Here is a 12,853-nt window from a genome sequence, read left to right as displayed (position 1 = left end):
TTCTTTTTTATTCGTGTTTTTTCGGTTTTTCTTTCATTCCTTTTTCCCTCCCCTATTCCTTGGTTCAACTTTCCGTTTTACACGAACAGTTGTATTGAAAAAAAAAACCCCCCAACGAATTACAACATCGACGGGAGTTCTTTCGGTACAACTAGCAACGATGTAAAAAAAAAAAAAAGAAAAATAAAAGTTAAATAAAAACGAACGATACCCGCCTGTTCAATACCTTTGTTAAAGTCGATTTCTTTTATTCCCTTCCCCTTCATTTTTCCAGATTGTCGGGAAATGGAAAGCTTACCGCAACTCGCGAAACGAGAATGATATGAAATATAGTGGAATATTTCTGTAAAACAGAATACGCTTCTTGTATTTTTCCTGTTACATTTATTCTACATCCCTTTTGTTTTTTTAACCTCGATTGTCTCGCAGAGCTTACTAATGAGAGAAAACTTCTTCAGACGCCTGTTACATTTACTTACAATTATCCGCTTCGTAGATTCACTTGGTGAAGCACCGATAAGAATAATCATAGGAATGACGGTAATAATAATCCACCGACGACGAAACTAACAACAATAATAACGACAGTATAAAAATACCTTCACAATCCTGACGTATCTCTAGTGTCTATCATAATTTGTTTAATTGTATCAATTACTCTTTCACTTTGCAGGCTGTTTATTCTGATTTATATACTCTCACCACGGAGAATCATAGAAGATAAATAAAAATCATTAGTTTCCGACATTCCTCTTTGAAAAGAATTTTGTCAAATATTGACACTGAGAGTATCGACGTTAAAACGATGCAGAAGTATCAAAGTTGATTATTAAAATTCAAAAATCGCACCGCACCATAATTTTCAATTTACATATTTTCCAATTTGCTTTGACAATTATTTTTCTTCAACGATATTTCAAAAACCACGAAACTAAGCACACGAAATGTACAATTTTACAAGTAAATCCTTTTAACCACGCAGTGCTGTTGTTCTAAAATAATACACGTTCGTTAAAATTCGAAGGTAAAATGATTTTATTACAAGCGTATGAAAAGTGAATTCCATAATTATTTCTACTTGGGATAAAATTTCGGTATGATGTTTTTCTTCGTTACACGTTAAATTTTTTTCTCCATAATTTTAAACTTCGTACGTAGCCAACGAATCGCACAATTACCTAACAAAAAGAAAAAGAAAAAAAGAAAAAGGAAAAAAATATATCTCGTAGATAATTCCGAGCCGTTGAAAAGTTGCCTCTGTACGGCTGAGTATGCAAAGTCCCTATCATAACATCAACCCTTGTGCATGTGGACGTGTAGCGGGTCTGCAAAGTGGCGTCATAATTTGCTCTGAGGGAAAGCTGTAGGCGTAGGTGATGCGTGTTAGCTTACCTACGTGACTCTTTCTCACTCCCTCTCTCTCTCTCTCTCTCTCTCTCTCTCTCTCTCTCTCTCTCTCTCTCTCTCTCTCTCTCTCTCTCTCTCTCTCTCTCTCTCTCTCTTTCGCTCTGTACGTGGTTTATTTGCGTATCCTTTCAGAGCGGGAAGCGACGCGACTCCGGTGTATTATGCTTGTTACTTATTAACACGGACCCACCAAACCCCGCCTCGCGGGTCCTCAATCGCTAAACGGCGTAATAAATTTGGAAACTCGTGTAACGCAGCGTCATGCGAGACCCTCAGGGACATTGAACCACGCCCTGCTCTCCACCACGATCGTCGAAACGTCAAAAGTTAGGCGAGGATAATGGCCAAGCTGCGCCTCGTTCGCTCCGGAAGTAAATAACTAGGTTCACAGCTTGTTTCGACTGAGAACCGCTGGCGTGCGCGCGCATCCGAGTCTCAGGAAGCGCGGAGTGGGGAGCGGCAAGATTTTCGGGTTCTACTGTGCCCGAAGCTTCGTTAAGGATTAACCCTTTCATGCATACATTTTTCCTCGCATGCGATTCACTTGTAATTTTGCATTCATGGGGTCGCTGATTACGAATCTGAACTCGAAATTTAAAAATTCCAAATGGCGGATCTAATTCTTTTTTATTTGCATCAAGTTTGTGTAAAAATTGGCATTCGAATTTTCATGGTAGATTGGCAGAAAATGCTTTTTTTCGTGGAAAAGTACGAATTTCAACCACTTGTTTCCCTGTGCTATTTTCACGTTTACGATCGTGAATAAGGATATAACATATTGTAGATGGTTTAACTATTCGATGGCCGTAGTGTCCGTTTTAAGCAAAATCAGATATTCGCAAAGTTAAGTTTAACTTAGTTAGTCTTAAATGAGTTGCGGCAAGTCTTTCTCTCTCTCTCTCTCTCTCTCTCTCCACCTCCTTCGCTCTGCACAGTGTGCACATAGCCACGTGGTTTGCAGTCTACAAAATACATAGACTCAGGTTATATGTAAACATACACATTTCTAAGATAAATGTTACCCGGCTCATACTTCCGCGAAATATAGGTTTGAAAAACTTTGAACAAACAAAAAAAAAAAATTGCAAACGTTAAAGACATAATTAAAGCTTATAGCCCGTCGATGGAAAGACACGAAGGTAACAAAAAGAAACGATAATAATCTTCTACTGTTCCATAAATAATTCCAACATCGTTTTGGAAACTCGTTTCCGAAATTCAGCTGCCAAAGCGTCGTTCGCGTTGAGAAATTTGAAAAGCTTTGAGAAAGTAAAGGGCTGCAGAAATGCGTGAGGGTGGAAAAAAAAAATGACAGAAAAATGAGGCTGGATAACGAGGAGTGCGTTTTCAGGCTGCAAGAAAGAGCGCCGCTTTATTCGTGCATCATTCCTTCCACTTTCCAAGAGTCACTCGTCCTTTTCAGCGTCCGGATTGGCGAAGAAGAATAAAACGGGGATCGGGTTTTCCTCGTTGGGATTTTTGGATGTGGTGAAGATAAAAAAAAAAAAAAAAATTCCAAAAGAAGAAGCGGAAATACCGGGGAAAGGACGGAATTCCCAGTTGGATAATCGCCCCAACATCACCGCAGAGACAAGCTGACCTCTGAACTCTTTCTCCCCTCTTTTCGCTCTCTTCCGCTTTCTACATTGCCCAATGGACGTATTCGTGCTTACACGATACGCAAAATAATTGGGGTCCACCTTCAAAAGCGAGGGACTCGGTGCTCTGGTCACCGAAATTAAAAACTTTGGGAACCTTCTGTGGCGTAAAAAAAAAAAAAACTGTTCAACTTTGTATTCCGCTTGCTTTCCATGAATTTACATTTTTAATCTCAGACTTACTTTCTACTTGGAAAGCGAATAAACGAAATTGATTTATAATTTAACGAACCTCTCTAGTTTCGTACGACGAATTTTGCTCCACCTTTTTTTGGTTTATCAATTTTCTTCGTTGACTACAGCGTGTCTAACAAATGAATAAAGAAACCGTATTCGAAAAACTGAGAAAAGTGAACCGGAGGGTGAATCGATCGTCTCGCTTCGTAGAATTGAATCATTTGTCTCCTTACCCGTAACTTGTCCAATGAACCAGTCGCATTATCCTTCCTCTCTTCGTTGTTGTTCCGAAATAATTTCACACCCACGCCTACCAACAACGAGATTTGGCGACATTTACGTCAACACGGTGAGTGGCGCGTTGATTCGCAAGTGAGCGTTACGTACCCGGTGTGCCGAATATCTGGCGTTTGTTGCGGTCGGAGAGGTTGGAAAGGGTTCCAGAAAATTATCGCAACTCCCGTCTCTCGCAAATCTCTAGTCTTACCCAGGCAGCAGGGAATTCCACCCATGACCCGATCCCGAAATCTTGTATAAAAGCTGGAACCATGTCCAGATCCAAAAACCCGACGATCTCAGTTCGTCAAAATCGATGAAACTTATTAATAACGATAAAAAAATTGGTTCCAATTACGTATAGAAATTCGTAGATAACTTGTGATCGAAGACGATTGATAACGAAGGAATAAATATTTACTTTTTAAATTAAACTTTCATTGTACGTATACCTTGTGTAATTCGTACTCATGAATTTTTATTTTTCCTGACAAATTTTACCCAAGATAAAAAATTTCCCATCACACGGACGATAAGTAGGAAGATTCTCATTTATCCAAAGTGATAAAACACGGCCAGTAATACGCGTTCGACGGAACGAAATAGAAACGAAAACCAAGAAAGAGAAAAACAAACGGAAAGATAACCAGACAGGGAGAAAAAGAATAAGAAATGGAACGAAACAAAACGAGGCATAACGAAACGAGGCAAAGCTTTAACCGCTAGGGGAAAAGAAGCCAGAAATAGGCAGCAACGAGATGAGACGAGGCGAAATGAATCCGAAAATCTCATTTAGGATAAGCCGTAATAAATTCAGGATCGGGATTTTCCGGTGCCCGTTTACCGGTGCGTTACATGTCTTATTATATACATATATACATGTATATATTTACCCACGTTGCACAGAGAGAAAAAAAAAAAAAGGAAAAAGGAAAAGAAAGAAAGCGAGAAAGAGAGTAGAGAATAATTGAACGAGATTCGAAAAAAAAAAAATGTAATCCCCAATTTTACCACGTCAACCGTTTCTTTGATGTTGGCACAAAGTGTGCAGAAAAATTTTTTAAAAAGAAGACAAGAATAAAAACATGGCCGGTTGTTGTCTAATTTCCCTGAAGAGAGAAAGATGCTTGAGTTTATAATATTTACAACTCACGTATAAAGGGGAAAACTTGCGTAGGTGAGGTGAGAATATACTTTCCATAGCTGTTTCAGCATCGAGATGATACGGAGGGGTGAAAACCGCGGACATTAACAAGCCGTAAGAGGAGGGACAAAGGATAAAGGAAGAAGAGAAAAAATATTGAATTGGAGCTTTTTGTCATATACATCTGGAACTGAAACGACGACGCCTTTATACGTGACTGCGATTTGTATGTACAGGGATAACGATATTGCAAGCTCTCCTGCGATGCATCGATTCACTCATTTCCTTTTCACCCTTTTACCCCCCTCCTCGTTAAATTCTTTCCTTATGCACATTGGACGACACATAATATACAACTCGGATAATACCTTTCTCACAGTTTTCCACGTTTCCATTCCGCGCGAATTTACATTCCATGCAAATGCATGACCGTCAAGAATCTACTGGCTGGCTATACATTCTCAACCAAAAGTGAGTCTCGTCGATGATATTGAATAATTTGTGAATCAGATTGAAATCGGAAAATAATCAACAACAATACGGACGATGAGAAAATTAAACTTGAATAACAATAATGCCGAACAGTCATCAATAAATTGCTTAAACGAAACATTATCAGACAAATTTTTAGGGATCACTGTTTTGTCATGTGAAATGGCTTGGTTGATTTTTCTAAATGCACATAAATTGTTAAAGAATTTTCTCGTTGTGTTGAAATTTCCGTTTTCGAAAACTTCTAAAGGCTGTGTTTGCGAAACTATTCGTTCAATGTCCCGGAAACTTCTCAATTGTTTTTACGAAAACCTATAGAAAATTCAAGATTTTTCCTCCATGTTTCAAAATTTTAATTCACGTGCATTCAGAAAAATCAAAGAATTCATTTCACGTGACAAAAATAATATTCCCTAAAAATTTGTTAAACAACGTTTTGTTCAAACAATCTATTGATACCTCATGGTCGTTATTATCATTATTATTATTATTATTCAATTAAAATTTTCTCATCGCCTTTACAGTGTTTAATTTTTCTCTGATTTTTAACTCACAAAGTATTCAATATCGTCGACGCGACTCACTCTTGGTTGAGAATGTACAGCCAGTACATCCTCAAAGTATCTGAGAAATATATTTTCTTAGCGGAAAAATCCCTCTCGTCTTCCTATTATTATTTATTTATTTATTTTCTCTTTCTTCTTCTTCCACCTTGTATTCTCCTCTACATCTTCCAAGTAAATAACAACTAACGCCGAGATGCAGGGGAAAAGAATGGGGAGGCATACTTTCGACAAAAAATGCTCGTTACTGTTTTGAATTTTCCTTCAAATTTAATTTTTTTCATACATTTTTACTGTCGAGTTATCTTTGTAAAGTAAAGAAATTTCTTCTCGCACCGACAAAAATTGCCGAAGAATGATTTCCGAATGACGGAACATTCCGAGGCAGACTTGCGAAAGAAATTATTCCCGACAGCTTTGAGTTTCGAAACGTAATTAATCGGGTGAGTGTAAAGCATTTGAACATTTTGAGATGGAAAAAAAAAATCACTAATATCTCAGCCTGTATTTTGGTATCGAAGATCGAATATAACGATGATAAATAAGGCAAAGATCGCGTGTGAAAAGAAATCGAAGAAAGAAATAAGGAAATGGATGACGGGCCAATTATTAATGATACATCGAATCCTGACTAGCCAGGAATCAATTCTGTACTCGTCGATACATATTTTAAATATGTACTCCAATTTGTAGATATGTTCGATTACGCTGCCTTACGAAAAAGATGAACGTGACATGCTTCTCGTCTTTCGATTAATTATAGAAAGAATTTCATCAATACGATGTTTTAACGCGTGTGGTTATGATAGACACGCGGTTACGCAACGCGAAAGTTCTTTCCGTAATTTCTGTTATCACATATCGACGCATCGGTACCGATATGCGAAAAGCTATCCAATATTTACCGGAATCGGGCATATATATATTTACTTTGTGGGATTGAGAAAGGTTATTTACTAGAAAATTCAAGTAAATTGGAATGGACGCTGCAATCGAAGTTTCACTGCTGTTTGTATAACGAGTATTCAAGTTGTTTTTTTTTTCTACTCTAGGAGGAAAATTTTTCACACCCATCGTTTAATTGTAAAATCCTGTAAGTTTTATATATTTTCATCCAGCCATTTCCGAGGTCATCGCGAGAGTTTTTTCGACCAGACAGACATTTTTCTAAAAACCTATTTTCCGGATTGCAGAATTTCGAAAATGTGACTTTCCATCGAAACCAACACTTTTCTCGTATCACGAAAGCTGATGAAAAGTAAAAAATGAAAATGTTTCAGAACCGTATAGCAAAATCACTACTGCGAATTCCTCAACGTCCCCTTCACCCTTAAACGGAGTCGATCCGTCACTAGTCCAAAGTTAAGCCACGGGGTTAAATCCCTTATTTTGGCCGGCTCGAGGGTGCAGGAAAAAAGATAGGCGCGAAAACTTTTCGCCCCCAAGATGTTTTCTATTTTCAACTCACTCTGTTTCCGTCTGTTTTTACTTTTTATCTCTTCATTCGCAGGTATCGCGTGGACGAGAAAAGAACCTCGAGGTATATTATAAAAACTGCTCCCTCCTCGTTATCCGAGTTAGTAGTTTTCCAGCAAACCGCGAATGCTTTTCTTTCATCTTCTTCGCTCGCCTCGCTTTTTCACCCAAAACTTTCCTAACACTTATTATCTTTTTCAGTTTTTTATTCGTTTACGTTTAAGTTTTTTTTCTTTTTTCTACTTTAATGAGTCTTTACTCTAAAGTTTTATCTGTTTGCGCGTGTGAGGGATTATTTCCAACAATCTTTCACTCTTGTCTCTTTTGTCTTTGTTGTAATACATATATGTATTTTTTTTTTTTTTTTTAATATTATCATTCAGTAACTTTTGACTAAATTTTGACCAAATTTTGAAAAATCGTAGGATCAATAATTCGAAAAATCCAGCCACAAAACAGAGGTCTAGTTTGTCAGGCATTGATATCACGATGTTTTAATCGTGTTGTTTTTTTTTTCGTTTGTTTGAATTCTCAAAGGTCCAATTAGTGGAAAAAGAGCTTGGAGAAATCAATTCTAAGGGAAAAAAAAACTTTTCAAACGCTTCTGGACGTTTATATCCTGAGGATATCAACTTTACAACAGCTGTCCGCTTGAGGCAGGATTTCAGGATAAGAAATGAACTTTTTTAAATCAGTGCTAAGGTAATCGGCATCCTGTAAGGCTCAAAGGTTTTTTTTTTCTCGTTCATCTCGTTCGTCTTTCTCATTGTTTTCGAAAGGTAGTTAGGTTACACTTTCTTGAATGAAAAACGAAAAATAAAAACATGAAAAAGCAATGGAGGAAAAAAAACTTTGTCAGTGCGATCAAAAAAAAGCAAAGAAATAAGCCTATGCGGCGACAAATGTTTTTCGAAAATAGTATAAACGAGATCAATAAAGCCGAATTTCAGCTATAAATAAAAAAAAAAAGGACAAAGTGAGAGGAAGTAAAAGTTGGGAAATCCAAAAAAAAAAAAAAATCCAAATTCGATGGTAATAAAAATAAAACACGCCCACACACCTTATTAATATAATCCAATTTCAGGTAAAATGCATACCAATCGGCGTGCGTTAAACTTCAATTAAAAGTCGCATGTTCGAGGCGCGTTAGTTATTATAGTAGGTCACGATTCTCGGTGTCGGCGGCGATGGCGGTGGTGCTGTTGCTGCTCGCGCGATAATTAAATCAGCCAGCTGGGTTGTTATTATTCCTGCTGGGTTTTATAGGGATGGAGAAGAAGCGGTTAGGGAAAGAAAGGAGCAACTGTAAATTGAGATCCCTTAAACCTTTGAGTCACACGTTATTCTACCGAGTAAATCTTTCTAACAGGATGGTAATCTGTGGTTTCCGGAATCGTTGTTTACGAATCTGAAATCAGATTTCCAAGATTCAACATGGCCGATGAAACAGCTCGTCTTTGTTGTATTTTCATCTTTTTTCGCACTATAATCGAGGTCAAAATTCAATTTCTCGAAACACGTGACTGTTGCTCAATTTCTTTTTCATTTTTGTTTTCCCCTCGCAATGACGATTTTTTTTCCCCTCGCCCAAGTCTCTCCCTATATAATCTAACATAGGTACCTGTATCACCCACGTAACTCTACCTATACGGTGATCATGAGTATTTCGCGTGACTCTCAATATCGAATCGACTAACTTTGCGCACGGTATTATACACGTATATATATATATGCATGTATCCACGGTACGGAAAACTTGTATATATGATAATTTTCAGTATCTATGTACACATATAAGTCATGAAGAAACGACGGAAAGAAGAAGCGATAAAGTTAATGCCGTCGTAACGTTGAAGCTTTAAAATTCCTACCTCCTTCTTTTCTTTTCCTTTCCTTTCACGTATTTTCCTATCACTTCGAACTCTTACTACCACTTTTTCCCAACGATTCGTATTTCTCGTAAGTATAATCGATGAATAGAAAAACCGAAATACTCTCATTCAACAAGAAGAAAAACAACCGCGATAAAAACTCTTTAACAAATATTTTCAATATTCAGCTTCGTCGTCGTTACAACTGTTAACCACGTATTCGTGTTACAGAGAGAAAATTCATTTGCCGGAAAAAAGTATAAAAATAAAACAACGCGATCGAAAGAGAGAGAAAAAAAATAGTATACATCTAATAAAACGAGTTTCTGTCGTTGCAACAGAGATAAAAAAAAAAAAAAAAAAAAACAGAAATGAATAAATTTTCTAAAAAAGGGAAACGCGTAAAAATACTGAAAACAAAAACATATCGAAAAAACAATAAAGAACAAACGACACGTCGAGTTCGTATTTCAACGCCGCGATGCAAAGGCGGATCAGTGGGAATTAAAGGGAGGAAAAGGGATGTAAAAAACGCGCAGGAATTCCAGAGCACGGCATCATCGGTTGGGGGTCGAGAAGCCCACGCGCTATCTTCTCTCTCTCTCTCTCTCTCTCTCTCTGCAGGTTCCCTCAGCAATTTTCATCGTAATAATTTATAACGCCGAGCACCAGGAGCAGCAGCGCAGCTTCAAAGGGAACGAACCCTCAGCTCCGAACCCTCAACCCTGAACCCTGAACCCTCCGCAACCCACGACAGTATTTATATACACAGATGCATACAATTTTCACTCAGCGTCGCAATCCTCGCGTCGGCTGTTCCTTCAACGCGTGCGTGTAAGTAGTGTGTAGCACCTACGCAGGGTTGCAGGATACGAGGGTACTCCTCCAGGGTCTACTTTGCGCGACGTGTTGTTGAATAGGTAGAATCCGGAGACTCGCCGCGAATACTTAATGCCATTTACCGCGATCCGGAAGAATGTGGGAAATGGTACGTTATGCAACTAGTGCGTAAAATTCGATTGAGTCGGTTAAATTTTTCCACCGTGATCCGAATTTGAATGAATCTTACATTTTAATAAGAAATGGATAAAAAAAACACACACGCAAACACTCCCTCGGCAAGCCAAAAAAGTCGGTGGCCAAATTGAAAATCTAAGAAATTATGCAAAAATTTTTGGGCGGTTTACTTGAAAAATTAAATAAACAAATAAATAAATAAAATGGTGCGAAAGCCACGGACCCGCGATTTTCGGGATAAAAATACCTGGTAGCGGAGTAAATATAGAAGCTTTACACGGCGACGATACCGCGAAAAGCACGCGGCGAATCGAGCGGCGGGTGTGAGGGAGGGCGAAGGGCGGAGGGCGGAAGTAGGTTTAACAAGCGATGCTATCTGTGCGAATGAATACCGTTATACCTACACGAGGTATTTCGAGCGACCCCCCCGCCACCCTTGTAGCCAGATCCTATCTGCCCCTCGCCGACCTTTCGAAATCGGCAGAGGGGGGAGAAGGTGGGAAGAGAAAAGTTGGAGGGGGTGGATAAGCAGGATCGAGGAGGCAGAGTGACAGGAATGATTTTTCACGCTGTAGATATACAAGGTACACTTTGCAGGGATGAGAGAAAGAAAAAAAGAAAAAGAAAAATATTAGAAATCTTGCAAAAGCGATGAAAAACGTTTTTGCACAGGTTCTTTTTTTTTATCGATTCACATCACACTTTCGACGATGTGAGATAAGCATTGGTTTCGGTCGAGAATCACTTTTTCGAGTTTCAACGAATCTTTAAATTTTCGAATCACTAGAGTCCGAAAAAATCTAAAACTTGCACAATATTTTACAATCGAACGATGTCGGAAAAACCTACGGACTCTTTCCTTTTCATGACGATGAAAAAACTGTTTTTCCGGGTTGTTTTGTTTTTTTCACACCATAGATTTAATTTTCTTCGTTTCCTTTCTCGATTTCGAAAATTATTTCAACAATTGTAGCGTCCAAATTCCTGCTCAGTTGAGTAATAAGAGCATAATTCTGATTAGTTTGAAAGGATTTCTGAAAAATCGTAACAAGCAAATTGCACCCTTTCGTGTTTTCGAACGAGGCTTCTGAGAATATAATGCGAGCGTATTACGTAGATGTTTCAGTGGGCCTTGGATGGTTGTTTTTTTTTTTTTTTTTCGCAAAAAAATTACCGTGCGTTTTCCAGTTCGAGTAACGTGCAAACAATTTACGCTTTTAGAGGCTCGTATAATTTACAGTTGGAATGTTTTTTCGTCCAATTTTCTTTCGAGCCTTAGGTAATTAGGGCAACAACAAGGTTTACCTTTTTCTACTTTGTTTCTAAATTTTGTTTTTTTTTATTCTCTCGGTTTTCTGCTCCCAATTTAATCTCAAGTTTCCAATGCCTTTACGGTAAATCAAATTATTCAAACGAGTTCCGATACACCAGAAACAACGATGTTACCTGGTAACCCTGTTAATTAATCAACGTCGTGAATAACAAACGAAATCGGTATTCGGACAGTTCAGCGTACCCGTAAATTTTACCTCCATTTTCAAGGTAGAAAAAAGGGTTGAAATTAACCATCCGACAAAAAACCGATTGTTTAGGAATGAAAATGAAACGAAACAACTCTATATTAATTATACTTCTTATAGCCGCAATGATTTCATTTTATCCCTCAAAAATCATGCAAATTTATTCTATTAAGATATAAGAATTACATGAGAACTGCGAACAGGTAACTAACAGTAAGTTTACCCCCTGTATAAGTTTCCATTTCATTTTTTATAGGAGAAAATGTGAAAAAAAAAAAAACAAACAACAATCCGGTGAAAGAGATGAATAAAAAAAATAAATATCTCAACAGCATGGGTAAAAAAAAAAAAAAAGAACGATTTTCAAGCCGCAGACTACATCGTTCCCCCTTGCGAGGAAAACTGCTTCCGCTCTTAATTTCAGACTTAAGGTTAAAGCCTCGACGAGGGGCGTCGAGCTGTTTCTCCCTTATGACGTCACGCGCGACGTAATCCCCGCTAGATGGCGTAGAGAAAATTGTACATGCTCAAAGTTAATTTTTGTTTCACCACCCTAATCCGGTCTAACACTCAAATCAAATCGGAAAAAAGACAAAAACGATCAATGTCAAAATAGGTATTAAAAAAATACCCATTTTTTCCTTCAACGTTGGAAATCAATTTTGTTTTAATCTTTCGTGCATGCAATAAATTTGACTCACCGTTATAAGTTCGCGATGCTTGAGGTACAGAGGTAATCGAATTTCCAACTCACCTGTAACAAAAACAAAAACAGACAATATATTAGTTAAGACGAAAATGAAACAGTTCATTTTTAATTGCCTTTTTTCTTAGACGATTATTTTTTCTTTTCTTTCAAAATTAATTCAATACCTTGTTAAAAGAAAAAAATACGCAATCGGATAAAAATCCAAACAATCAGAAACAAAAAACAAAGAAAATAGAATAGATTTTTACAAGTAAAAACTAAAGACTAGTGAACAGAAAAAAAGTAAACATTGGCATCCGATGGTTTTGTTGTGCTCAAAAATCATATTTTACATCATAGAATCAGTGTGAGTTGATTCAAATTGTTAAAAACGGACGTCTTCGAAATTGTTTCTTGCGATTTTCTTCAACAAGTTTCACCCGTGTGAAAGGAGAATTTGAAAAAATTTTGGATCGCCATTTTGGTTCGATGAAAACGTCGCGTTGAAAAAAGATCAAAATCCAAGGGGATGAAGTAAAAGGGCTGCTGATTTGACGCGGAATG

At 37.7% G+C, this 12,853-nt stretch overlaps 2 protein-coding genes across 10 annotated transcripts in view; one reads left to right on the top strand and one right to left on the bottom strand.

Annotated features, from left to right (window-relative positions):
- LOC124186114 overlaps positions 1-12,853 on the top strand; it is a 50,312-nt gene that overhangs the window by 4,128 nt on the left and 33,331 nt on the right. Inside the window, exon 4 of one of the 3 annotated variants that reach the window (XM_046577521.1) lies at positions 2,831-3,216. The exons of 1 other annotated variant lie outside the window; for it this stretch is intronic. The gene's annotated coding sequence lies outside the window, so the exon portion shown is untranslated. Of the gene's footprint in view, positions 1-274; positions 297-2,830; positions 3,217-12,853 lie in introns of those variants that run through there. One more of the 3 variants, XM_046577523.1, reaches the window with a different exon arrangement.
- The window catches only part of LOC124186107 (nephrin), a 154,534-nt gene that overhangs the window by 110,490 nt on the left and 31,191 nt on the right, over positions 1-12,853 (bottom strand). The gene's annotated exons all lie outside the window — the stretch shown is intronic.

This window comes from Neodiprion fabricii, chromosome 7, assembly GCF_021155785.1.
Source record: "Neodiprion fabricii isolate iyNeoFabr1 chromosome 7, iyNeoFabr1.1, whole genome shotgun sequence".
NCBI classification, from domain to species: Eukaryota; Metazoa; Arthropoda; class Insecta; order Hymenoptera; family Diprionidae; genus Neodiprion; species Neodiprion fabricii.
This window is presented reverse-complemented; position numbering and strand designations above follow the sequence as displayed.